The sequence below is a fragment of the Oncorhynchus nerka genome, linkage group LG11, assembly GCF_034236695.1.
Source record: "Oncorhynchus nerka isolate Pitt River linkage group LG11, Oner_Uvic_2.0, whole genome shotgun sequence".
NCBI lineage: Eukaryota > Metazoa > Chordata > Actinopteri > Salmoniformes > Salmonidae > Oncorhynchus > Oncorhynchus nerka.
Genome location: NC_088406.1, coordinates 50,517,932 through 50,542,228, shown reverse-complemented (window position 1 = coordinate 50,542,228; position 24,297 = coordinate 50,517,932). Strand labels below are relative to the sequence as shown.

At 45.8% G+C, this 24,297-nt stretch overlaps 1 protein-coding gene across 1 annotated transcript in view; it reads left to right on the top strand.

Moving 5' to 3' along the window:
* LOC115137078 (rho GTPase-activating protein 35-like) overlaps nucleotides 1–24,297 on the top strand; it is an 81,558-nt gene that overhangs the window by 25,678 nt on the left and 31,583 nt on the right. The gene's annotated exons all lie outside the window — the stretch shown is intronic.

Sequence of the window (24,297 nt, the reverse complement as noted above, 5' to 3'; positions counted from 1 at the left end):
AAGCCCTTTATCCACTTCCCCAGAGTCAGATGAACTAGTGGATACTATTTTTAGCATTTTGGTAGATAGACTTCCAGTCATTGCGCTAACGCTAGTTAGCATTGGATACGAAACTACATACTTACTTCATACTGGACACAGCGACATAAAAATGGTATCCACAAGTTCATCTGACTTTAGGGAAGTAGATAAAGTCCTGAAGTATCCCTTTATCAGGACATACCAGTTTCTGAGGCGGTGGCAATTTTACCAGGCCCAGTGGTGTAATCCATTGATGAAGTAACATCCTGTCTCAGTGACGGAGGTACTACCTGTGTTTAGGCAAGGGTGTGTGTGTGTGTGTGTGTGTACATGTTTTAATTTCCAAGCTGGCCTGAGGGAGGGAATGTGACCTGGCATGGCAAACACGCTGAAGCAAAACTTTGCCCTCTGACCCCCTGATGTCTGAACAGCACCTTCAAACGCCGGCAGCCACATAAAGCCGACACGGCCACGGCTCTAGAGTGAAATATGGCAGCCGACGTCAGCCGCCCAGCCCCGCTGACCTGCTGTTCCCTCTGCGACCTTTAACCGTCACCAGCCAGCTAATTCCAGGTGGCACAGACAGAGTCCCTAGTTGTGACACGTGCTGCGTGTCATAATGACACAAAACTGCTTGTTTCTCCGAGGTCACAGGTTATCAACCACCTTTTGTCAATGGTGACATTAAATGGGTGGTTGTATCTTTGGGGGTGAGTAGTAGCCTCAGCCTTGGTTGTCAAATATGACATTGTGTAGACGATGTCATTATAAAGGCTGTTACTGCTTGTTATTGGTATGAGGGAGGTTGCCAGGGACGACCCGCCATGTTGCGCACATCCACGCCCCCCTGTTGTCTTGTCGAGGTGTCTGCCCGCTCCGAAAGCGGCCGCCTGAGCATGACGCTAATCTCCTTGGCATATAAAGGACACGCAGAAGGAATTTGTGTAGCTTGCCACTGGAAGAAAAGGAAGAATGACGAAATCTTTTGAGCAGGTTGACAGATAAGGCTCTTCTCCTTTCTGTGTGGCGGTTTTAAGCCACGTTAAGCTGCTTAATTAGTCATAATCTACAGGCCCCAGGCTGAGGCGGAACTAATGAAGTTTAAAGACGCAAATCCCATCCCACCATCACCGGCGTTGCCGCCCGCCCGCCGCCTTGAATTGGACATGACTGGAGGAGTGATGGAGAGACCCAGAAGGAGGGAGGGAGGGAGGAAGGAAGAGGAGGGAGCGGGGACAGCACAAGGAGACAGAATGCGTAGGTGGAGTGAGAGGATGATAAAAATGGTCATGGTTTTGATAGGATAGTTGTCCCATTGGCTATTTAGGCACCACACCAAACCTTGTATGATCATTTCATACAGCGTACATACAGTAACCCTTTCTGTGTTGTGAGTGATGCTGCCCTGGGGCTGTGGCTGCCCTGCTCTCCCCTCCCCCCATGGTGGAAGTGCTTCTCCTGTTAGTGACACACTTCCTGCCTTTCTCGTCTGACCCAAAGGCTGCCCTGGCCCTGCCCACTGGTGTGTGAGTGTTTGTCATATTCTCCATTCCCCAGGGCTGCTCTCTCTTCTATCTCTACCCACTGTAGGCCTAACTAGGTCTCAGCCCATAGTCCCCCCCCCCACTGTGTATCATAAGGACTATAGTCTTTACTACTATGCTTTCTATAGCATTGAGGGAGGGAAAGGATAAAGGGAGGGAGGGAAAGGATAAAGATGCAAAAATGTATTGTCGGTCTGCCCATTCCTCGTCCTTCATTCCCTCTTCCCCTACAGACCTTGATTGCCTCACTTGAGACCCACTAGTTGCAACGAATGGTCTTATAAATGATCATTACAAGCTCTGCAGCGACAGTCTGTTTTCTTGTGTGGTGTTCGTGACTTAGCCGTTATTCTTAGAACCGCAATCACTTTGTCTCAGACGAGTGGCCTCTGCGCTCGCTCCAAACATACATTAACTGTCCGAGAGAGATTTCAGTCGTCCATTCGAGTTTCATCGTCAGAATGAATGCAGCGCTTTGGTGGAGAGATGACCTCACACATTTCTTTCTTAGGCCCTCATTTTCTCTCTAGCTACCCGTCCTCCTCTCTTCCATCTCTTCCGTGCGCCGCCTATCCAACTCTCTCTCTGTCTCTCTCTCTCTCTCTCTCTCTCTCTCTCTCTCCTTCTCTCTTTCTCCCTCTCGTTTTAAGGATGGAGACCATTCCCACTGTCCCATAATTAATCAATAAGGCCCGATGGGTTGTGGTATATGGCCAATATACCACGGCTAAGGGGCTGTTCTTAAGCACAACACAACACGGAGTGCCTGGACACAGCCCTTAGCCGTGGTATTTTGGCCACATATCACAAACCCCTGAGGTGCCTTGTTGCTATTATAATCTGGTTACCAACGTAATTAGAGCTGTAAAAATGTGTATTGTCATACCCGTGGTATACGGTCTGATATACCACGGCTGTCAGCCAATTAGCATTCAGGGCTCGAACCAACCCGTTTATAATATCACATAACCACTCATTGAAGCATAGAGGGCTGCTGTATTGTGGTCTTACTTGATTAGACTCATTACTGTGTGTGCAGCCTGGCTGCTGAATGTGCCGTTCCACCGAGAGGAGAGGAGGAGAGCAATGACCTCTACTCCTTCGGAGGGGGAAGATAGCTCTGTGTGTTTAGAAATGCTTAGGTGGACAAAAGCCATATCTTCCACAAACACAACACCTGGTAGCCTGCCTCCTTCCATTTTTATTCATTGACTCGGTGTGTGCGTGCGTGTGTCAGGGTGAAATGCACATGTGCAATTGCTTTGTCCAAGAGAGAACACACTTCAGCTTTTATTACATGTTAATGCGTTCTCTGTAACGGGACAGACACACACACACACACACACATACACACACTGAATGAATCCCTGCACTGCAGGACTGTAATACATGCATGGGGAGATACCCTGGCTTTTCTTTTAAGTGAAAATAAGAAAAGATCAAAAAAATAAATATTGTCACATACACGTGCAGCAAAACGTGTTGTTTTACAGGGTCAGCCATGGTATTACAGCACCCCTGCCATGCTTAAGGAGACGGACATTTTTCAGCTCTGGGATTCGAACCAGCAACCTTTCGGTTACTGGCCCAATGGTCTAACCGCTGGGCTACCTGCCACCCTAAACTATTGAGGGACGGGCCAGGTCTGTACAGGACTTCCTCTGTGTGAAGAGAAATACTAGCATCACATTAGCCTGTTACTTCGTTAACACCATACACACAGTTAAACACCATACACACAGTTAAAATCCATGTTAAACACCTTACACACAGTTAAAAACCATGCACACAGTTAAAAACCATGTTAAACACCATACACCATGTTAAAAACCATGCACACAGTTAAAAACCATGTTAAACACCATACAGCATGTTAAACACCATGTTAAACACCATACACCATGTTAAACACCATGCACACAGTTAAACATGTTAAACACCATGTTAAACACAGTTAAACACCATACACCACGTTAAACACCATGTTAAACACCATACACCATGTTAAACACCATACAGCATGTTAAACACCATGTTAAACACCATACACACAGTTAAAAACAACATTAAACACCATACACACAGTTAAACACCATGTTAAACACCATACACCATGTTAAACACCATGCACACAGTTAAACACCATACACCATTTTAAACACCATGCACACAGTTAAACACCATGTTAAACACCTTACACACAGTTAAACACCATACACACAGTTAAAAACCATGTTAAACACCATACACCATGTTAAACACTGTGCACACAGTTAAACACCATATTAAACCACATGTTAAACACCATACACACAGTTAAAAAACCATGTTAAACACCTTACACACAGTTAAAAACCATGTTAAACACCTTACACACAGTTAAAAACCATGTTAAACACCTCACACACAGTTAAAAACCATATTAAACACCATGTTAAACACCATACAGCAAGTTAAACACCATACACACAGATAAACACCATGTTAAACACCATATTAAACGCCATGTTATACACCATACACCATGTTAAACACCATACACACAGATAAACACCATGTTAAACACCATATTAAACCACATGTTATAAACACCTTACACACAGATAAACACCATACACCACGTTAAACACCATTCACAATGTTAAACATCATGTTAAACACCATGTTAAACACAGTTAAACACCATACACCATGTTAAACACCATGTTAAACACCATACACCATGTTAAACACCATGCTAAACACCATACACCATGTTAAACACCATACACCATGTTAAACACCATACACCATGTTAAACACCATATTAAACACCATACACCATGTTAAACACCATACACCATGTTAAACACCATACACCATGTTAAACACCATATTAAACACCATACACCATGTTAAACACCATGTTAAACACCATACACCATGTTAAACACCATGCTAAACACCATACACCATGTTAAACACCATACACCATGTTAAACACCATGCTAAACACCATACACCATGTTAAACACCATGCTAAACACCATACACCATGTTAAACACCATATTAAACACCATACACCACGTTAAACACCATGTTAAACACCATACACCATGTTAAACACCATGCTAAACACCATACACCATGTTAAACACCATGTTAAACACCATACACCATGTTAAACACCATACACCATGTTAAACACCATACACCATGTTAAACACCATATTAAACACCATACACCATGTTAAACACCATGTTAAACACCATACACCATGTTAAACACCATGTTAAACACCATACACCATGTTAAACACCATGCTAAACACCATACACCATGTTAAACACCATGTTAAACACCATACACCATGCTAAACACCATACACCATGTTAAACACCATACACCATGTTAAACACCATACACCATGTTAAACACCATATTAAACACCATACACCATGTTAAACACCATACACCATGTTAAACACCATACACCATGTTAAACACCATATTAAACACCATACACCATGTTAAACACCATGTTAAACACCATACACCATGTTAAACACCATGTTAAACACCATACACCATGTTAAACACCATGCTAAACACCATACACCATGTTAAACACCATACACCATGTTAAACACCATGCTAAACACCATACACCATGTTAAACACCATATTAAACACCATACACCACGTTAAACACCATGTTAAACACCATACACCATGTTAAACACCATGCTAAACACCATACACCATGTTAAACACCATGTTAAACACCATACACCATGTTAAACACCATGTTAAACACCATACACCATGTTAAACACCATACACCATGTTAAACACCATATTAAACACCATACACCATGTTAAACACCATGTTAAACACCATACACCATGTTAAACACCATGTTAAACACCATACACCATGTTAAACACCATGCTAAACACCATACACCATGTTAAACACCATACACCATGTTAAACACCATGCTAAACACCATACACCATGTTAAACACCATACACCACGTTAAACACCATGTTAAACACCATACACCATGTTAAACACCATATTAAACACCATACACCATGTTAAACACCATGCTAAACACCATACACCATGTTAAACACCATATTAAACACCATACACCATGTTAAACACCATGTTAAACACCATACACCATGTTAAACACCATGTTAAACACAATACACCATGTTAAACACCATGTTAAACACCATACACCATGTTAAACACCATACACACTTTATGCCCAGGACATCGGACATACAGGGCTTTCGGAAAGTACTTAGACCTCTTGACTTTTTCCAAATTTTGTTACAGCCTTATTTTCAAATTTATACAAATGTTAAAAATCCCTCATCAATCTATCCGATAATGACAAAGCAAAAACAGGTTTTTAGAAATGTTTGCTTATTTATAAAAAATTAAAGAACTGATATCACATTTACATGAGTATTCAGACCATTTACTCAGTACTTTGTTGAATCACCTTTGGCAGCGATTACAGCCTTAAGTCTTCTTGGGTGTGATGCTACAAGCTAGGCACACCTGTATTTGGGGAGTTTCTCTCATTCTTCTCTGCAGATCCTCTCAAGCTGTGTCAGGTTGGATGGGGAGCATCGCTGCACAGCTATTTTCAGGTCTCTCCAGAGATGTTTGATCGGGTTCAAGTCTGGGCTCTGGCTGGGCCACTCAAGGACATTCAGAGACTTGTCCTGAAGTCACTCTTGCTTTGTCTTGGCTGTGTGCTTAGGGTTGTTGTCCTGTTGGAAGGTGAACCTTCACCCCAGTCTGAGGTCCTGAGGGCTCTGAAGCAGGTTTTCATCAAGGATCTCTCTGTACTTTGCTCCGTTCATCTTTGCCTCGATCCTGACTAGTCTCCCAGTCCCTGCCGCCGAAAAACATCCCCTTAGCATGATGCTGCCACCACCATGCTTCACTGTAGGGAGGGTGCCAGATTTCCTCCAGATGTGACTCTTTGTATTCAGGCCAAAGAGTTCAATCTTGGTTTCATCAGACCAGAGAATCTTGTTTCTCAACAAGAAAGAGGTGCCTTTTTGGAACACTCCAAGCTGGGTGTCATTTGCCTTTTACTGAAGAGTGGCTTCTGTCTGGCCACTCTACCATAAAGCCCTGATTGGTGGAGTGCTGCAGAGATGGTTGTCCTTCTGGAAGATTCTCCCATCTCCACAGAGGAACTTTAGAGCTCTGTCAGAGTGACCATCAGGTTCTTGGTCACCTCCCTGACCAAAGCCTTTCTCCTCCGATTGCTCAGTTTGGCCTGGCGGCCAGCTCTAGGCAGAGTCTCGATGGTTCCAAACTTCTTCCATTTAAGGATGATGGAGGCCACTGTGTTCTTGGGGTCCTTCAATGCTGCAGAATTGTTTTGGTACCCTTCCTCAGATCTGTTTTTTGCTCTGACATGCACTGTCAACTGTGGGACCAAGACAGGTGTGTGCCTTTCCAAATCATGTCCAATCAATTGAATATACCACAGGTGGACTCCAAGTTGTAGAAACATCTCAAGGATGATCAATGGAGAAAGGATGCACCTCAGCTTAATTTAGAGTCTTATGGCAAACGGTCATACATAATCTTATGTAAATGTTATTTCAGTTTTTTTCAGCCAAAAAATCTAAAAGCCTCTTTTCACTCTAGCATTCATTTTTAAATTATGTTTTAATCACAAAGTCATCCACGCTACTTTTGACCTCTAACGTCTGGCTAACATAGACAGTTAAAATATTGGTTATCACTGTCTTATATTTGTCTGTGCCGCCACTCACTAAGTCCAGTTCTTATCAGGGGAAATGAGAGTGACTCTAGGTTCAGGTTGACAGTTGATGGGGTAAAGTATAGTGAGTGCTATTGGCTAGACTGAGAAGTCAAAGCAGTGTTACAGATGGGTCATATATGTTCCGGAGTGTCTCAGAGTGCTCCCAGAACCTCATTGGTGTTACAAAGGTGTATTTTGGAGAAAGTCGGGAGATTGTCCTTTTGATCTCCCTTTCTTCTCACTCCCTCATCTTTCTCTCCCCGTTTTGGTTTCCTTCCCCTCTTCCCTTTCCCATCATCCTCTGTCTCCTAGTTCCTTCCTTTGTTTCAGCTTCCCCCTCTCCCTTTTTGCAATCCCCCCCTTTTTACTTCTCCGTCTCGGTTTGTCTCTGTCTGTCGCTTCCGCGTACAGTCAGATAGGGGAGAGAATGCACACACACACACCCGCACACACACAGACGGCTGAAATAAAGAAGCCGCTTATCTTCCCCACCAGAGACTCAGTTCATGCGATCACATGCAAATGAATAATATATGTCTCCCCGCCCCCTTCCACACACACACACACACACACACACACACACACACACACACACACACACACCACACTCACGCCCCTCTGCTCTAGCTCTGTGGTAGCGAATGCACACACAGGCTGTGCTTGTGTGTGCTGTATGCTGAACTCTGTGCATGTGTGATGCTGTATGCTGTATTGTGTCTTCCCAGTACTCTGACTCCTGTCACTATGAGGGGGATGCACTGTCTCCAGAGGCAGGCAGGGTGATGAATGGGAGTGTTGTCACAGTAGTCAGGTCCAGCTCCCTTTTGTGTGTGTGAGAGAGAGAGAGAGAGAGAGAGCTAGTGCGATGCGTTTATGTGGGCATGCATGTCTTGAAGTGTGTTATGTACTATATGTTTGTGGGGGGAGTTTCTCTTGGCAAATATGAATTGTGTGAGAATGTTAGCATGCTTCTGTGTGAGGGGTTGTGCCTTCACGTGCCGCCTTGCATGTAGTGTATGTGTGCCTCCCTGCCTGTGCGCGTGTGAGGTCCCGTTCTGTCGCAGTCACACCTATAGTAGCATGTCACGGCCTGTGGTCACGCCCGCTGGATCAGATGAATGCTCTGTCCAATTGCATGAGTAATGTAAGCAGGGATGGGGGAAAGATGGACCCCTGCCTCTCTCTCTCTCTCTCTCTCTCTCTCTCTCTCTCGCTCTGTGTCACACGTCTGTGAGTGAAGGAACCTTAAAAAGTGCCGTCATGGCAAATGACAGTATGTCTACACACACATTGAGAAAAGGTAGTATGCATACATTTACCCTACAGAGGCGGCATGATTAATGGCTGATGTGAAATGGGAGCACCTCTCTCTTTTTTTTGTTTTACAACTGTTTGATGCTTGTATTCAATTAGCATCAGAACTGCTTCAAGAGAGGAGAAGGAAACTCCTGTTTCTGTGGTCCCTCTCTTCTCTGACATTCTGTAGATTACTCTAGATCAGACTACGAAAGGAATGTTTCTCAACACTTTGGAACTGTGGCTAAGAGTCTGTCTGTCCTATCTCCGTTCGTCTGTCCGTCTGTATGCTTGTTTGTGTCTGCCTTGTCGGCCGGTAAACTGTGTCTATGGGTTAGTCCTGTCTGGGTAACCTGTCACTGGGCTGTAGGAACCTGTCTGTCTGTAACCTGTCACTGGGCTGTAGGAACCTGTCTGTCTGTAACCTGTCACTGGGCTCTAGGAACCTGTCTGTCTGTAACCTGTCACTGGGCTGTAGGAGCCTGTCTGTCTGTAACCTGTCACTGGGCTCTAGGAACCTGTCTGTCTGTAACCTGTCACTGGGCTGTAGGAACCTGTCTGTCTGTATCCTGTCCTGGGCTCTAGGAACCTGTCTGTCTGTAACCTGTCACTGGGCTGTAGGAACCTGTCTGTCTGTATCCTGTCCTGGGCTCTAGGAACCTGTCTGTCTGTAACCTGTCACTGGGCTCTAGGAACCTGTCTGTCTGTAACCTGTCACTGGGCTCTAGGTCCGAGACCCGGCACCTGCTTTGGTTATTTGGTTATTTGAATGATCTAATGACAAATGGTTGTCCCCTTTTTAATTTTCCACAGCCAAAAAACGCGAGTAAGCAATCAGACAACCCCCATGGTAGATTGTTTGCCTAGTCAATTGTTCAGCCGGGCGCCTTCAAGTTGTCAGTGTCGCACAGGGAAAGAGATACGCATGCCCAGTCATTGTACAACAGTCTTAATGCAGTTGAGGGAAAACATACATTTGAAAAGAGGTTTTGATGGCCACCGTGAAGAGGATCACGAAGCTTTATGGTGTTACTCGTAGGCCACACTTATTTCTCGAACTCAAGACATTAGCAGGCTAAAAATGAAGCGTTTTAGCAGCGGCATGTTTATGCGCGTTAGCCAATGGATGACCGTGGTTTATGTTTATTTCTTTTTAACCGGGCAAGTCAGTTAAGAACAAAATCGTATTTACAATGACGGCCTACACCGGCCAAACCCGGACAACTTGTGCGGTTGTGCTACGGCCTGGATTCGAACCAGGGTGCCTATAGTGACGCCTCAAGCACTGAGATGCAGTGCCTTAGCCTGCTGCGCCACTCTGGAGCCCAATGTAACAAGGGTCAGGTGTAACAGGCTACAATTATATTCACAGTATATGATTCTTGGTTGGCTGAGTGCCAGTGGCGAGGTATTTGTTGTTGTTGTCGGGACATTCAAGTCATCAATATGTTATCCTCGTGTTTAGACTTTTTAGAGTTTGTGATTAGCCCAATGGGCTAAATGCAGATGGGCAACCCTCAGCCTATTTATAGCCAGTATGCTGCATCAGATGGCCTACATCAGGTGCTAATGCATATTGCTAATTGGCAAACATGCCTGATGATAATATGGACCAATACGTTATTGGGCTCATTCCCTGGAGGGGGAGATAATATTGTCGATGTCAGCATAATTGTATTTTCATACATTTTGGAGTCGAATGACCTTGTATCATCTAGGTCCCTCCGTTACATGTGGTATGCTGGGATATGTGCTTTTATCAGTATTTTATTGTTTAGGCTATTCTACCCCCCCCCCAAATCCCAATGTAACCGCTGTGTGTGTGTGTGTACATACTCCGGTAGACTGGGCATGCCCCTGGGGATAAGGGCTTGATTGAACACATACAGGGCTGGCTTTAAATGCTTTGGCTGTTGGTGTCTTTGCACATGGTACACGCCTTAACTGACATCTGTCTGCGTATCAGGTAGATGCTTTGTTCGTGGTAAGACGCCCTTGTTCTCTGACAACACTACAGTCTGTTATGAAGAATAAAGCCAGCAGTGTATTATTTAATAAAAAATAAATGTTGACCTTCCTGGGCGAAACAGTGCCTTATAGCTAACCCCATTATAATATGCCTATTGGAGTGGAATCAATGGGACTGGGGGGCATAGCTACCCGGGTTAGTGCCTGGCCTGGGGATAAGGCTGTGCTCCTCTTTGCTTTTTAGGGAATCTAAATGGGAATCTGTGGGTAGACATGTGGCTTGATGAGGTGCATGTCACACACAGAGACTGACAGACTGGCTGATAGCTATTGGCTACACCGAGTAATTGACTGCTGAAATGGGCCAATAGGCACAGGATGAAATGTATCGGTTCCCGACCTGCTGGATATTTATTGCAATACGACAATATTTTCTTACCGTTTAGTTTATCTTGCCTCAGCTGTTCTGTTGGTCCAGATATATGAGTTAATTTTTTCTCCGCGGTCACTTATTTTACTCAAAATGTTTGTGATTTCTTTGAGTGTTTTATTTCGCTTAGATCTTTCACTTCTGTCTAAGGTTTCTAGCTGTTTTTCTCAGGCGGGAGAACTCAACACTAGAGGAGTGGACCCTCATGGGATATGGGCCCGCCACACTCTGCTGGTTACCACACCATTGACCATAGCCACTAAAACATAGTTGGAACATTCTAGGAACGTTGAGATAGGATATAACATTTCACTGATTAGGGAAGTGAGGTTGTGTTAGAATGGGTGTTGTAACTGTTTTTTGGTCTCTAGGGAAGACTCCCATTGGCTTCTCACCACTCTCTTTCTCTCTTTCACCCAGTTCCTTTGAAAACCTTCTTTCTCCCGTTCTTTCCGTCTCCTCTCATTCATGGCATTTGGTCTCCAGAGTGCAGTGGGAGCGAACTTTTATCTTGCTTAATTCGTTTATTTGATTCTTTCCGGTCCTTTTCCCTCAGAGTAGATTTTATCACGTTTGGTTGGCCCCCCCCCTCTCCTACGGCTGGCGTTGTGAATGAACTCGCTCAAGGTTGTTTGGTCAGTGTGCCTGCAAGTCTTACAAAGAGCTTGCACATATTTTCCTTATCTCTGAGAAAAATCTAGAAGTTGTTGACTGTCTCCAACCCAACACCCCCCTCCACTCCCTCTGTTCTCAAATCCCCATGGAGACAGAGGAGAGAGGGAGAGCGAAAGAGAGAGAGAACCTTAAGTCCCCTGGCGCAGAGCAGACGCCCGCAGCATAATCCTTCTTTCCCACCACATCACAATCACAATGATGACCTTAGCCAGGGCTCATCGATAGAGAGATAGAACCAGACAATGGCAGGGAGGTTTAGGGGGGTGTTTGTGTGCGTGGGGGGCCTCTCCTATACCTGAGCCCCTGGATTAGAGAGTTTATAGGTGGAGGCCCAGGTGTGTGTGTGTGTGTGTGAGACATCACATCAACTGTAGAGTATCGACGTGCGGTTGCATTACTGGCTGCGGAGGATGCAGTTGGATCTGTGTTTGTTTGGTTAGTAGAGTACAGGATAGAAATGGATCTTTATTTTGGCTGCCCAAGAATCTTCAAACTTGATTTCCTGGAGACTCTGGTCTTTCTGACCTCCGTGAGGCTTTACACAATGTTTGAAATGTGTGTATGACCCCCCCACCCCCACCCGGCGGCCATCCAACGACAACATTATTTTCCATTCCAGAAGCCTTTGATGTCATAGTAGGCTCTGCTGATTGGTTGGTGATTCAAGATGAGAACCCTGGGAAATGAGGTAACGGGGAGCAGTGGTGCCAGTCATGAGGCACAGACCGGGGTTTGAGGGGGATAGGAGATGAGGGGAAAGGAGGGAGGAGGGTGGGGTGGCATTTTGCCTCCAAGCAAAGGAATTCAACAGGAGGTGTTCAAAACCACACGGATCAACACAATCATGGCTGCTGTAAAATAATATCTTTCATGCCGTTCCCCGTCCTCTCCCCCCTTCCCCTTCTGTCTTCTGAGACTGGCTACGAAGACAGGCCAGAGTGAGCCTGCTTGGCTGAGGAGTGAAGAGGGAGGCTGGGTGGTGGTGATGGTGGGGGTGTCTACGCTTCACTTGGTTTAACACCCCTACCTCTTCTGCTCCATAGCAACCCTTGGCAGATGAGTGTGGGTTTTGCACAGACACTGTGGAACGGCTCCATGGGTGCTGGTGGCCTCCAACTGCCATAGTCATGAGGGGGGAGGATGGGATAGGAGAAATTTGATTGATTTGGGCCTGATAATTGTACAGTTCACACAACATTGGGCGTTTGTATCGCCTGGTCCCAGATATGTTTGTGCTTTTGCCTACTCCATTGTAATTGGCCAGCCAAACATGGCATGACAAAATTCAAAAGGATTTGGCAAGACAGCAGAAACAGACTGGCACCCAGGCTAGTGTTAGTAGTTTTAGTACTTGTAGTGTTAGTCCCTGACATGTCCGTAACAGTGAACGCCTCCCTTAACACCCCCACCCAACCCCACACCAGAGATGACCCTTAACCCCAGCGAACCACATTCCTCTGAGTGTGTTGTTGGGGGCTGAGTCAGCTGGGCAGTGGACAGGGCCGAAGTGAACCCTAGCCCCCGGCCCGGCAGACGGAGAAGAGCAGTCTCAGAGAGCAGAGGAGGCAGGAAGCAGGGCAGAGGCAGAGCTCTAATGGCCGTGCTCGTCTCTTCTGTCTGGAGGCTCGTTTTAAAATGGATGAGTAAGCGTAACCCTCCAACCTCTGGACTGCTGTCGGCCCCAGGGCCTGTCAGCTTCCTCCTGTGTCTGCTCACACTGGAGGGGAGAACAAACCGCAAGAGAAACAGAGTGGAGAAAAACACACACACACACACACTGGAGAGCGAGTTAGGCTGCAGGAGAAACCCACATAGTGCCCCCTCGTTCTGGGTTTCAAGTTGAAGCTCAGTTGCTTCAGGTCCGGTTTCTTTGACAGAACCGAGAAGAGGATGCCATTTCAGCGAGGGGTTATTAAAGGAGGGAAATGGGCTGTTTATCTGTTTGCCTTTTAGTTCCTCCTACATGAATCACACGTTGGGGAGAGAGGGAAAGGACAAGAGAGAGGAGCAAATGCTCTCAGAAGAAAATGAGTGGGGTAGGGGGGAGGGTGGGGGGGGGGGGTCTGCAGCCATCTGCCTTTGCACCAAGAGTTGGTTACTGTGGCAACAAGTAAAAAGTCATTATCGCTAATTGACACTATGGCAGGTTCAGGTGTTTTCATTTGTATCGTTTGCCTTTCCCACCGCAGAGTGACTCACCGTCTTCTTTGGCTTCTCTCCTCCATAAATACGTTTTTTCAAAAATGTTTCATCCCTCACTTTCTGTGCGCAGCGTGTATCTTTTGGCAGCGCAGAGTGATTTAGGGCGTTGGTCTCTCTCGTCGCTGTCTGTGAGGTCCCTCGCCCCACTGCCTCTTCAATGTTATTAAAACACACACACAGAGAGAGAGAGAGAGAGAGAGAGAGGTTCCTGGTTCAGGAGCTTTCCTCCACATCGGGGCTTGTCAGCGCATGAGCCCTAAGTAGCCCTGTGTTTCCATTAGCCAACCACAAATGCAAAGTATTTACCAGAAGCCTTTGTTAACCCTCCTCCTCTCACTTTCTCTCCTCCTCACTTTGTCTTCCTCTCTCACTGTCTTCCTATTCTTTTTTTCCCTTCCCCATTTAGCCTTCCTCTGTGTTTTTGTTTGCTTTCTTTGTGCAGTTCCTCTTGCTCTCTTTCCCTCTCCATCCTATGCCCTGCTCCCTGTAGCCCGTGTCTGGTACATCATGTATTGGGCCTGCCCTTGCTGTGTATCAGAAAGCTTCTTAACGCCTAGCGTGGTGGACTGGCTTCATTACTCCTGCAGCAGGCTCCATTAGTCCTGTGTAGAGTGGAGGGAATGGAGTAGAGATCGGAGTGGAAGTGGTGCCTCTATTGCTTCCTGTTCCATTGACGGCAAGAGGTAACACAGGATAGCAGTTGTCCAGGCTACCATGTTGGCGCCCGTAGCTGTCTCATACAAAAAACTTTAAAAAAAACATTTGATATGATAATACCACAGGATGATGCACACACACCTAAACCCCCCTGTGTGTATGACGTCACCGCGCAGTGTTGTCACACGTGTTCATTTATTCTGCTGTCCTCGTTCCCTCCTCGCTCTCGCGTTCTCCCTCCCTCCATCCCTCGTTCCTGTCATATTCTGTTTTAATTGGTCTCAGGATTCAGTAGTGCATGAACGTTTCTTGGTGGAGGAGGAAAAAAAAGAAGAAACTTGATCGAAAACGCTCCCATTTTAAGTAGAGGGCATGATAGTTCATGTGGGGGATTGTGTGTGAACGGGTGTGGATCTCTGGTATCTTTGACCATATGGCGTGCCGTGAGTTTGTATGTGTGAATCTGTGTGTACGTGTGTGTGTGTGCGGGAAGGCCATCTGTCACCTAGCTGTAGGTACAGAGCTCTCTCATTGGTGTTACTCTTTAAAACCTCCCCCAGGACTTCCCAACACATGTTTGGTTCCCACAAATGCTTGTGGGTTCAAAGTCCAGACGAGTTACTGTCTTGGTAAGACTCCCAACCTAGATAGCCTGCTGTGGTGAATATGAGTGGACACTTTGTGAAAACTGTCTACCGATACAAGTCACTCTGGTAGGAGTGCAGTCTGTTAATCATAATGATTATAAGCAATAACAGCAAAAAAATACTATTTTCAGCAGCTTTCTCTCCTCGAACCAGCTGGGAAATGCCCCTGACAGCTCTCATTAGCCCTGACTCTGGTTCAGTTTCACATCTCTGCTGCTAATAGTTTGGGTTACCATTTAAGATGTGGATCAGCAGGTCTGAGGTAAGCGATTAACAGTGGTTCTGATGTAAGCAGAGCCTCAGTGTTGTGCAGGTTATCGAGGTACGTCCCCTCTACAACACCTGTGTTGTCAGACCAATTACACAAGCAATTAGCTCTGACAGTCATGTGTTTTCGACTGGCATCTGGATGGGGAGATACGGCTACCCCAAAGGAGGAGGGGGATGCTGGGATATTTCTCTCTCTCTCGTCCCCATTTTGTTTTCTATGTGGCTATGTGAGTGTGAAAGCTGCGTGCCTGTGTATATTGCTCGTTGTCTGTGCCTGTCTGTCTGTGTAGTGCATGGCTTGTGTGCGCTCCGGGAATTGCGTTTGGCTGGACAATGGCTGTATACAGTGTCTCTTCACACCGCGTTTCAGATGACAACCCCTTTGCTCCAGAGTGAGTTCAGATGTGTGCTGATGCTAGCTCAGCGTGTCTGACAGGGACTGGGGCTGTAAAGGTTAGGCAGGAAGACGCACAGCTCTGCTGGGAGAGAGGCCTACAAAATGACTCTCTGTCCCTGGAGGTGTCTGACCTGCTGACATGGCAGCTGTTGTTGATGTTGTAGCTCAAACCTGTTTTACCGTGTCGACAAGGGCCATTTGAGTGTTTTGTTTTAAATGCACAGTCACCCGGGGGACCTTTGATAGCATGTTTAGCGGGCGCGGTATGCAGTGGGTTAATATCAGCTGCAGGTCGTTGTAGGGCGTCGGGTCGTAGCTAAGCCAGCGCTTTCGCCCCGGCACTCCTCCACTCACAGACGTGGTGCGTGTGGTCGGAGAGAGGGAAGGCCTCATCACTGTAGAATGTGTCGTCTGTGTGTGGGGTGGGGTGGGGTGGGGGGCTGTGGGATTAATAGCTGTCGCCGTGCATGTTCCCGACGCGTTAATTTTAGTTGTGTTATCGAAGAGGCCCCCTCTGATGCTGTGGAAGGGTTCAACTCTGTGACGCCATTTTGATCTGCCCCGCTCAGCCTATCCCTCATTCTCCCCTCTCTCTCTCTCTCTCTCTCTAGTAGGCTCTTATCCCTCTTCCTCCCTCTCTGCTCCTCTCTGTGTCAACCATCAGTGACACCTTCCCTTTCCTCTATCCCTCACCCTCTTCCTCCTGCTTTGCAACAGTCGTTCTCTCCCCCCTCGTCCTTCTAGCCACCTCTATCTTTAACCAAACATGAATGATCTTTTTCTCTCGGACTCCTTTTCCTTTTTATCTCCTGATCTGAAACAAAGCACCCCCCGCCGTATTTCTCACTCTCCTTCCATCTCTCGCTATATAAGAACACAGTGGCTTGCCCTAACACCAACTCTATCTCTCATGCCCCAGGCAGGGAGGAAAAGGAAATGACCTCGCAGTGTGGTGCCTTGTGTGACAGGGCATGGCAGGGTAGAGCCCAATGAAATTGCTGCCGGACTTTGGCCTGGAAAAGGTCACACCGTACTCGGCTAGTAAACAAGGTGCCTGCTGGGAGAAAAGCCACTGCAGAGAGCTCCACAGAGAACCCTGCCAGGATTTGATGTACTGCAGGCTTGTTTTATTAAGGAGCGTTAAAGCATTACAGATACGTTGTGTGTGTGTGTGTGTGTGTGTGTGTGTGTGTGTGTGTGTGTGTGTGTGTGTGTGTTATCCAGTGGTTTGACAGAGCATCCTAAGGGGATTTGGGTAGCGTATCTCTGGCTTCATGTTCCATGTTACGTGAGCAGAGCATCAGATCATACTAATACATACTGCGATTCAGGAAATGTGAAGATGCAAAGAGCCCTGGTAATCCAGTGTGTGTGTGTGTGTGTAATCCCACCGAGATCTGACTATCCCGCCTGGATTACTGCCCCTGTGATGTGGGTGTCCTGCGTGTGTGTGTGTGTGTGTGTGCACTGCAGTGTGTTATGTCTCTCTCGCCCTCTTTGTGTGTGTGTGTGTGTGTGTGTGTGTGTGTGTGTGTGTGTGTGTGTGTGTGACGGTTCAGATAACATCATGACACTAGTACAATGGGGACCTCTGGAATTTGTGAACACATGACCTGTGCTGAGTTTTAGTGGTACGTGTTTGTTTACTAGGAGCAATTTGTGTGTGTGTGTGTGATATATTTGGAAATGTTGTCTGTGGTCTGTTTGTGTTTGCGTCTATACACTGCATTGGTGATAGTAAGTGTTAGTGTAAACTTCCTGTGGGTAAATGGAGCACGGAGTCATTGCATTAGTGAAAGAGGGGAATGAGTTATTTGTGTTTGCGTCACTGTATTAATATATTACAGTGCATGTGTTTGTGTTGCACTGCATGTGTGTGTGTGTGTGTGTGTGTGTAGAGAATCCATGACTGTTTGCAGATTAAGGCAGACAAGGGAGTACATTCTTTGCTCTGGTTATGCAGAGCTGTCATCACAGACACACCCTCTTCTCCCTTCTCTCCACACCCCTTCCGTTCTCCCCTCCATCCATTCTCTGCCAGAGGACCTCGCCTCGGCAGGAAGTGGTGTCCGTGTGAGAGTTCTCTTCCCTGATGCCCTCGCTAATGGAAGGCGGGTATTGAGGGGAGGAGGGAGAGCAAATAAAATATATAGCTATTGGGCGGGAGAAATCGACGGGGAGAGAGGGAGAAGGAAACGGGGGGACAGGATGGATGGATGTCAAATCAAATCAAACTTTATTTGTCACATGCGCCGAATACTTACTTACAAGCCCTTGACCAACAGTGCAGTTCAAGAAGAGTTAAGAAAGTATTTACCAAATAGACTAAAATACATTTTTATTTTTTTTATTAAGTAACACAATAAGAATAACAATAACGAGGCTTTATACAGGGGTATAAATAACAGCAGTGTACAAAGGAGGGGGGGTGTCAATGTAAATTGTCCGGTGGCTATTTTATTAATTGTTCAGCAGTCTTATGGCTTGGGGGTAGAAGCTGTTGAGGAGCTTTTTGGTCCCAGACTTGGCGCTCCGGTACCGCTTGCCGTGCGGCAGCAGAGAAAACAGTCTATAACTTGGGTGACTGGAGACCCTGACAATTTTATGGGCTTTCCTCTGACACGGCCTATTATATAGGAGCTGGATTGCAGGAAGCTTGGCCCCAGTGATGTTCTGGGCCGTACGCACTAACCTCTGTAGCGCTTTATGGTCAGATGCCGAGCAGTTGCCATACCAGGCAGTGATTACAACTGGTCAGGATGCTCTCGATGGTGCAGCTGTAGAACTTTTTGAGGATCTGGGGATCCATGCCAAATCTTTTCAGTCTCCTAAGGGGGAAAAGGTTTTGTTGTGCCCTCTTCATGACTGAGAGGGAGAGAGGGAGAGAGAGAGAGAGAGAGATGGGCCCAGAGAAGGCATCATTCTCAGTAATGGGGTTTTACCTCCTGTTGTAGCACTCTGTCATCACCATCACAGAGCTTATGCTTATTTGATCAAATATGGTATTGACAATGACAGCCCCCGGATATATGGAAGCAGAGGCAGCTCTTTCTCAGAAACCACTGCAATAGAGTTTTCTCTTACATGTTTCCTTTATACATAGTCTTGTGTGAAATATCGGAATAACTCAGTCAGTGTGCACAGTGAAGTTTTTTTTCCCCTCTTAACAATCAGGCACAGCTCATAAAGATGTATGCCGTGCATACATAGGCTTAGGCTAACATTGTCTTAGTTTTCATGGCGGTTGGTTCTCAGGGCTATGGGTTTTTTATCAGGCCTCGGGAGACCCACTGGGCTCAGACTCAGGCCTTGTTGACGTTCTCTGGCTGAAGCCCTGTAATGAACCATTGGAATGCCTGGATCCTGTGGGCTTGGCCGTCTGGCTAGTTAAGGCTGTCTCTCCCGCTGCCGCCCTCTGACACGCGTGTTAGTAAACTTCACGCCCTGGTGGCCACTCTCCAGTGCCCGGTCCCTATCGTTCCTGTGCTTCTGATTATGGAAGAAGTGATGCGCCCTCGCCAGGCATAGCCCAACCCTCATCCCCGAAGGGAGGAGATGAGCTCACATGACCCAGCTCTCTGACCCAGCGCCCCACTCCCCCGCCCCCGGCCGACCCGCTCCCTCATCCATGTGTTTCTGGGTCGGAGGTAGATAGAATGCAGGCCCTAACCTATCCCCTTCAGCCAGGGGCGAGCGGTGAGGATGTGGCAGGAAATGGGCACTATTCACACAGAGAGGGCCTCAGGCGGCACTGGAACACTGTGTCTGGCTGGACAAACTGAGGCTGGTTAGTATTCAGCTAGCACTGTACATTCTGTCCTTTACAGATAGCTTTGGTAATCTGTCTTGTCGTATATACTCTCGCAGGTAAGGTTAAGGCAGAAGCCTCAAGACAATAGTTTGGTTTATTTCGTAGTTGCTATTTAACCAGTAACGGTTTATGCATTTATTTATTTTTATTTTTTATGGTAATGGTAGTTATTATGTCGGTTAGCATGCTAATGTGTCAGGGGCCATTTTCCTTGATCTCTGTGTTATTAACTGTGTCACAACAGTTTAGATGGAATGCTGCTGGTTCTAGTTGTTTATTTCACCTGTCACTAGAACAGCCTGGAAAACAGGAAAAACTGTTTTGTTTGGCATTCTTCCCAAGTTTTTTTGCTGAAAATGTCGCTGAAATACCCGCTCTCAAGTATTGTGGCAGTTATAAACACACACGCACACGCACACGCACACACACGCACGCACACAAACACACACACAAACGCACACACACACACACACACACAAACACACACATAAACACACAAAACACACAAAACACACACAAACGCACACAACAAACACACACACAAACGCACACACACGCACACACAAACACACACAAAAACACACACACAAATGCACACAAACACACACACACACACACACACACGCTCGCGCGCACTCCTTTTGGCTATCGAGGAAGCGCTTGGAAACGGGCAGCTGGGATAAGTCAAGTAGATGTTAGCAGCATGTCTCCAGCGTCTGCTGAACAGTTGGGATGGCTGGTCCTCAGACCTGAGGGAAAACTATAGGAGAGTCCCCCCCCCCCATTTACACCAGTGACTCGCTCAATTCGTCATAAACCAACAGGCCATGTTAAACTGAGTCAATACATCTGACCCAAATGAGTGCATGATGATTAGTGCCTCGATCTCTCTCTCTCTCTCTGTGTGTGTGTGTGTGTGTGGTTAGCGCAGTCTGTGGTAACTGTGGCTGTCATAGTTATTTGTTAATGTAGCCTTTTCCATGGCACTCCAGTATTTTTACTACTGGTCATTTCCATGTAAAAGGACCCATAAGCACCAACATGTGAAGTTTATAGGAGCGTGTCAAATGAAAGCTAAAAGTCTATCTTTTAAAAATTAAGAAATATATATATATACACATGTGTATATACATATATATATGCATTTTTCATCCATTTTCCATCCCAAAAATGTTAACTATTTAGCTATTAGCATGCATTATTGTCATGTCTGATTTTCTAAAATAACTTTCCACCAACACTTGTGTATAACCGCAAATGGCCAACACGCAGTTGTTATGGATGCGCAGTTGATGAAACCAATGCTGCTTACTCTGGTTGTAAGACCTCTCAAGTGTACAAAGTAAAAAATAAAACAATTCTTAGAATAGCCTAATTGACAAGTAACTCCTATGCTGTCAAGATACGCCTCTCCCCTATTTGACCTAGATAGTTTGTGTATGTATTGATATGTAGGCTACGTGTGCCTTTTAAACCATTTTCTGATGTAGTTCTGTCCTTGAGCTGTTCTTGCCTATTAAAGTTCTGTATTGTGTATTGTTTCATGTTTTGCGTGGACCCCAGGAAAAGTAGCTGCTGCTTTTGCAACAGCTAATGGGCATCCTAATTAAATACCAAGATCACCCCTGAACACTGAATATTTTAACCTTACAAATCGATAAACATCTTAGTTAACTACCTTACCGTAGCCATTTGATCCCTGGTTCATTGAAGGAGTGAATTATTTTTTACAAAGACAAGAAGTCATTTGTTGTAATTGTAATGTTGTAGGGTGGCCAACCACCCTCCTGGAGAGTCCAGGAGAGCTCATGGGAGTGCAGGCTTTAGCTCCAGCCCTGCTCAAACACACCACATTGTAAAATAATTCAGCTTCTCTGTAGGATCTTGATAAGCTGATTCTGGTGTGTTTGGGCAGGGTTGGATCAAAAGCCTGCACACCCAGTAGCTCTCCAGGTGAAGGTTTGCCGGACCACATGTGCTTTCTATCAGTGCAGTATTTTCCTTTGTTGGGGGTTAAGTGCCTTGCTCAAGGCCCCAACGGCAGGAGATATACATGGGATCAGAGACCAGCAGCCTTCCATTGTCAATAGCAGTAATACTAATGAAGGTTAAAAAACAATGGAAGTGGTTCATTGCAGCATACAACACAATTATAAGTCACCTTTTTGGCCCATGGTTTCGGACAAGTACAAAAATCTGTCCTATTTTTCCGAAGAAGGAAGTGGCAAAAGGTCAACGTATGATGTCCAAACTTGTGAAATATAGACGTCTACGATTGGTTCAGATTTGATTCGGACCAACCAAATTCGTTCTTGTTTAGGGGCAGGGCTCATTTTAAAATAATAGCCAGTGTGTACAATAATACCCAAAGGAGGATGTTGCATATTTATACCTTTGTGTAGGATACATCACCTGAAGAGAATGACATTCATATCCATAATAATGCCTTTCTGTGTATTACAGAACAGGGACCCATGATGAAATTCCGTTATCACAGTTCCGTTACCGGGTGTAAATCCACTTCACTTACTGTAGTTCAATAACCAAAATTGTTATTTTTTTCAAAGTCAATGTGTCATGTCATAGCTGACAGCCCCAGTGTTTCTGCAGACTTGGTTGAATCTTAATTCGGAGAATTACCTTTTTGGAAAACGTGGGCCCAAAAGACGGATGGAGATTTTACCAAAATTATGTTACCGAACTTTGCATCTGCATTTGTAGAATGTTCAGTGTCAATTGTTAAAAGTAGCCCTTGTGCATAGTTGTATGGTTTGTTGAATGGTTTTTGCATGGCATACAATTTAAAGGGCGCAATTCCTTTTCTGTGGAACTGCCCTACTATAAAACATACCATAGCAACACTCTTGCATAGCGACACCATTTTCAGATCACAACCCAGTTTATAAGCCTGCCTTCTTTGCTTCGTGGTGTTATGTGCCACCTGTTTACCACAGTGGAATAGGTCAGCCCAGGAATTGTCATCAGCGTACTATCATCAGTGGTAGTGTAACACGGGGGACTGATAAATACTGTACATCTAATGAACTAATGGGTTCTCGTGCCTCTGATCTGAACCAGTGTCGGTGAGTAAGTAGACAGGCAGTGAGGACGAAAGCAGGGGGAGCCTGGTCTGTCCTTCAGCCTATCATTAGGCTCAGCTCAAAGCGGGTCACAGGCCAGTTTAATATGTCACTAATTGAGACGGTGCTCTCTGTCGTCTGGACTGGAGCCGGTCAGTGTTGAGGTAAAGGTCCAGTTAACCCCGCCGACGACGGCGTTATACTGAAGGTCAGATAAAACTGGAATGGTTATGGCTCTTTATTCCACGGGGGAATGCGTTTGTCTACGCTCTCAATTTCTATGCCCTGTCAGTGTTGTCGAACATTCTGTCAACTGAGCACGGGGCTCCTGCAGTGGGCATGGCTCAAAGCCAATTTATCGTTGTTTCCCCTAACTTCTTTGTCGTTGTAATATCGGACATGGTTGTTTCACCATTAAGGATTCCAACTTTAAGATGAATGCACTACAACTGTAAGTCGCTCTGGATAAGAGTGTCTGCAAAATGTGTGTTGTCCTGCTCTCTTCCACTCCCCTCTGTGCTGTTTGTTCTATGCGAAGGGCTCATTGATCTCCGGGCTAATCACTGCCAGCCAGCCCCGAGCCCTGCAGCATCACTGCCAGCCAGCCCAGAGGCCTGCAGCAGGACGTAGGACCATGAATTAACCATGGCTGCCCAGGTCTTATCACCAACCAGCTCTCTATCAACCTGCAGCCCAGGCAAAAGCTCCACACTCAGCCTCCCTTCGTTACAGAGACTGGTTGTCCTGGATCTCTCAGCCAGCCCCCTTTTGATGCATTTTTCATACATGTTTTACTCTGCAAATATATAAAAAAAATATGAAAAAAGAAAGAAATTCCTTTTGATATTGATCTCTTTTGCTCTGCCACTTGTTTATGCACCCAGTGTAGTAGTTGTGAGTGTTGCTGTAGTGTTACAGTAAACAGAGTCTGGGTAGATACAACTTGCTTTCCACTAACTTTTCAATCCCCCATTTTATTGTCCCCTTTCTACTATTAAAACCTACAACCGTCCTACCTGTGGTCTTGGTGTGTATATATTATCTACAGAGTTTTGGATTCTCTCTCTCTCTCTCTCTCTCTCTCTCTCTCTCTCTCTCTCTCTCTCTCTGTGTCTCTCTCTCTCTCTCTCTCTCTCTCCCTCCTCTTTGTCCTGTCTTCACACTGACTCTCTATGACTAACTCAATTCAGCGGGTAGTAAGTATTCTCCAAACCATGCCTCAAAAGCCCCGTTCATTCATCGTTAACAGTGGTTTTAATGTGTTTACTAAATACATAGACGAATTAATATGGACTGGGTGTGGGTTCTTTTTGCTGTGCACAGCTGTGTTTAGTGCTTTGGGGCTTTGTCTAGTGGTTTTCTTGTTCCCTACAAGCCTGATTGTTTAGAAAGGGCCCGTCTATCAAAATGGTATGAATGTTATCTCCCTCCTTCAGTTCTACCAATAGGAGCTCTATTTATGATTTTGTAGGCCTGTGTTCTGCCAATGGAATCTGTTGTGTAGTGGTGA